Source organism: Emydura macquarii, unplaced genomic scaffold (genome assembly GCF_026122565.2).
Source record: "Emydura macquarii macquarii isolate MOO-44397 ecotype Brisbane River unplaced genomic scaffold, CSIRO-AGI_Emac_v2 contig_3467, whole genome shotgun sequence".
Taxonomy (NCBI): domain Eukaryota; kingdom Metazoa; phylum Chordata; order Testudines; family Chelidae; genus Emydura; species Emydura macquarii.
Window position 1 is genome coordinate 1 of NW_027133604.1, and position 4198 is coordinate 4198.

A 4198-nucleotide genomic window follows, 5' to 3' on the forward strand; every position below is an offset into this window, starting at 1 on the left:
ACCTTCCCACAGAAAGATATATAACAAATGAGAAAAGACTTTCCCAATTTAGCAGAGGTAGGAGACAGAGCACATTACAAGACAGAGAAAGGAAGCTGCAGTAGCTGTTCTGGATTACGACTTTCTATTTCGTGGGCACAAGGAAGTACATGAAAGCAGTGGAGAGAGAAGATGGACTGAATAACATGGATCCTGGTCCCTGAAATCCTGAGTGAGGAGGTGAGAACAGAGACTCCAGCTGGTGATATACCTGCATTTGAGGTAAATCAATCTTTGATGCTTGAGGTTTCTGGAGCAATGTAATTTTGTAAGGTAACTAATCCCAAGGGAATCCAAGGGGAATTTGGTGATGATCTCTCTCAAACTCCCAACCCAAAGCAAAAGAACTGAATTTCAAAAAGGAAAGACCTTTCAGGTCACATCTATCCTTGCTCCTGGTCTGGCTCCCATCCCTATGGTATCTGGGCAGCTCACTGCCTTTAATGATCTGTCCTCCCACCATCCCTGCGTGAAGCTATTATCCCATCTTTACAGATCATGGAATCGTAGAATCATAGGACTGGAAGGGACATCGAGAGGTCATTCAGTCCAGTCCCCTGAATTCATGGCAGGACTAAGTAATATCTAGAACAACCCTGACAGTTGTTTGTCTAACCTGCTCTTAAAAATCTCCAATGACAGAGATTCCACAACCTCCCTAGGCAATTTATTCCAGTCCTTAATCACCCTGACAGTTAGAAAGCTTTTCCTGATGTCCAGCCTAAACCTCCCTTGCGGCAATTTTAGCCCATTGCTTCTTTTCCTCTCCTCAGAGATTAAAGAGAACAATTTTACACCCTCCTCCTTGTAACAACCTCTTTTGTACTTGAAAACTGTTATCATGCCCCTCTCTGTCTTCTCTTCTACAGACTAAACAAACGCAATTTTTTCAATCTTCCCTCCTAGGTCATGTTTTCTAGACTTTTAATCATGCTTGTTGCTCTCCTCTGGGCTTTCTCGAATTTGTCCACATCTTTCCTGAAATGTGGGGTGTCCAGAACTGGACACAATACTTCAGTTGAGGCCATACTTCAGTTGAGGCAGAGTAGAGCAGAAGAATTACTTATTGTGTCTTGCTTAAAACACTCCTGCTAATACATCCCAGAATGAGATTGGCTTTATTTGCAGCAGAGTTACAATGTTGGCTTATATTTAGCTTGAGATCCACCATGATCCCCAAATCCCTTTCTGCAGTACTCTGTCCTAGGCAGTCATTTCCCACTTTGTATGTGTGCAACTGATTGTTCCTTCCTAAGTGGAGTACTTTGCATTTGTCATTACTGAATTTCATCCTATTTCCTTCAGACCATTTCTCCAGTTTGTCCAAATTATTTTGAATTTTAATTCTATCCTCCAAAGCACGTGCAACACCTCCAAGTTTGGTATCGTCGGCAAACTTTATCAATGTACTCTCTATGCCATTAGCTAAATCATTAATGAAGATATTAAATAGAACCAAACCGCACTTGATATGCCCTTCCAACTTGTCTGTGAATCACTGATAACTACTCTTTGGGAACTGTTTTCCAACCAGTTTTGCGCCCACCTTTTAATAGCTCTATCTAGGTTCTATTTCTCTCGATTGTTTATGAGAAGGCCATGCGAGACAGTATCTAAAGCTTTACTAAAGTCAAGATATACCACATCTATCACTTCCCTGCTATCCACAACACCTGTCATCCTGTCAAAGAAAGTTATTAGGTTGGTTTGACATGATTTGTTCTTGATAAATCCATGCTGACTGTTACTTATCATATTATTGTCTTTTAGGTGTTTGCAAATTGGTTGCTTCATTATTTGCTCCATTCTCTCTCCAGGTACTGAAGTTAAGCTGACTGGTCTGTAATTCCCCAGATTGTCCTTATTTCCCTTTTTATAGTTTGGCACTATATTCTTTTCCAGGCATCTGGAATCTCTTCTGTCTTCTATGACTTTTTTAAGATACTTCCAGAGGGGTAGCCGTGTTAGTCTGTATACAGCAAAGACAACGAGAGTTCTGTGGCACTTTAAAGACTAACTAATTTAATATTTTTAGACATAAGCTTTTGAGAGACTTAGCTCTCTTCTTCAGATGCAGTAATACAGAAAATAGGTAACACAGAGGTATCTTATTGGTATCCAGGTGCATTGAGAACAATGGAGGAGGTGGAGTCCGGTACTTAAGACCTAATGACGATGATTGAGTAGGAGGTGAGAATGGGTGAGCAAAGTAATTTACTTTTGGTAGTGAGATAGCCATTCCAAGTCTCTGTTTAAACCCAATTTGAATGTGTCAAGTTTGCAGATCATTTCTAATTCAGCAGTTTCTCTTTGAAGTCTGTTTTTGGAGTTTTTTTGGAGAAGTACAGCAACTTTCAGGTCAGAGACAGAATGCCCTGGGGAATTAAAGTGTTCTCCCACTGGTTTATGGATGTTATTATTTTTTATGTCTGATTTGTGTCCATTTATCCTTTTGCGTAGTGATAGTCCAGTTTGGCCAATGTACATGGCAGAGGGGCATTGCTGGCACATGATGGCATATATAAATTAGTGGATATGCAAGTGAATGAGCCCCTTATGGTGTGATTGATGTGGTTAGGACCAGTGATGATGTCATTAGAGACGATGTGTGGGCAGAGCTGACAACGGGGTTTGTTGCAGGGATAGGTCCCTGGGTAGGATTTTTTGTAGGGTGTATGGTTGCTGGTGAGTATTTGCTTCAGGTTGGGGGTCTGTCTGTAAGCCAGGATGGGTCTGCCACCCACTGCCTGAGCGAGAGACAGATCATCTGCTAGGATAGGTTGTAGATCTTTAAAGATGTGTTGGAGAGATTTTAGCTGGGGACTGTAGGTGATGGCCAGTGGGGTTCTGTTGTTTTCTTTGTTGGGTCTGTCCTGTAGTAGGTGACTTCTGGGTACCCGTCTGGCTCTGTCAATTTGTTTCTTTACTTCTCGAGGTGGGTATTGTAGTTTTAGGAATGTTTCATAGAGATCCTGTAGGTGTTTGTCTCTGTCTAAGGGATCAGATAATCAGATAATCACTAATGGTTCAGATATCTTCTCAGTCAGCTCCTTGAGTAGTCTGGGATGCATTTCATCAGGCCCTGGTGACCAGAAGACATCTAACTTGTCTAAGTAATTTTTAATTTGTTCTTTCCCTATTGTAGCCTCTGATCCTACCTCATTTTCACTGGCATTCACTATATTACATGTCCAATCACTACTAATTGTTTTGGTGAATTTAGCACTTCTGCCATTTCCACTTTTTCTGCTACTGTTTTTCCCCCCTTGTTGAGCAATGGGCCTACTCTGTTCTTCGTCTTCCTCTTGCTTCTAATGTATTTGTGGAATTTTTTTGTTACTCTTTCTGTCTCTAGCTTGTTTAGTCTTGTTTTTTGCCCTGTCCTTTCTAATTTCTAATTTTGTCCATAAGTGCCAGTGTTATTTTTTTATGTTGATCCTTTGAAATGTGATCTAGTTTCCACTTTTTGTAGAACTTCTTTTGAGTTTCAGATCATTGGTGAAGCCAGAGTGGTCTCTTCCCATACTTTCTATCTTTCCTGTGCAGTGGGATAGTTTGCTCTTGTGCCCATCATGATATCTCTTTGAAAAACTCCCAACTCTCTTGAACTGTTTTTCCCCTCAGACTTGCTTCCCATGGGACCTTACCTAACAACTCCCTGAGTTTGCTAAAGTCTGCCTTCTTGAAATCTATTATCTTTGTTGTGCTGTCTTCCCTCCTACCATTCCTTAGAATCATAAAATCCACCATTTGATGATCATTTTCACCCACGATGCCTTCCACTTTCAAATTCTCAACCAGTCCCTCCCTATTTGTCAAAACCAAATCAAGAACATCCTCTCCCCTAGTAGCTTTCTCCACGCTCTAAAATAAAAATAAAAAGCTGCCTTCAACACATTTCAAGAACTCATTGGATAATCTGTGCCCCGCTGTGTTATTTTCCCAACAGATGTCTGGGTAGTTGAAGTCTCCCATCACCACCAAGTCCTATGCTTTGGATGGGTACCTGGCACACAGAGGGACAGATTTCTGGAGGCATTTTGGCACCTAAACACAGAGATACCCCTTGTGGGATTTGAAATCAGTGGGCATTAGGAACCGCACCAACTCTGGCCCCAAGCCACATTTTTAGGTACCTACAGAACATTGATAATCTAGC